This window comes from Trachymyrmex cornetzi, unplaced genomic scaffold (assembly GCF_001594075.2).
Source record: "Trachymyrmex cornetzi isolate Tcor2-1 unplaced genomic scaffold, Tcor1.1 scaffold226, whole genome shotgun sequence".
NCBI classification, from domain to species: Eukaryota; Metazoa; Arthropoda; class Insecta; order Hymenoptera; family Formicidae; genus Trachymyrmex; species Trachymyrmex cornetzi.
Genome location: NW_017296912.1, coordinates 199,992 through 200,339, shown reverse-complemented (window position 1 = coordinate 200,339; position 348 = coordinate 199,992).

Here is a 348-nt window from a genome sequence, read left to right as displayed (position 1 = left end):
ATGCTGCAAAGTTTCACCTCTTGCGCGTCTATTTGCAGACTCAGACATGGCTGACTAACTATCGCTAAAGGAATGGGGCTGATCAGGTGATAATGTTTTGTCACCTGTACAAACTGCAAAACCTCCAGCACCAGAAACTTTGTTGCACATGATTTTTTGCAATTGCAAAAAGGGCTGCAATAAATTATGCGGATGTAGGAAGGCAGGTTTGCATTGCACAGCTGTATGCGGTACATGTGTTGACGTACAATGCACAAATTTGCCACCTGTATCGTTGCAAGATGAAGATGAGAGTCAATTCGAAAATAATGTTTCAAACGAGATGTCCGATGAAGATGAAGATTAAAT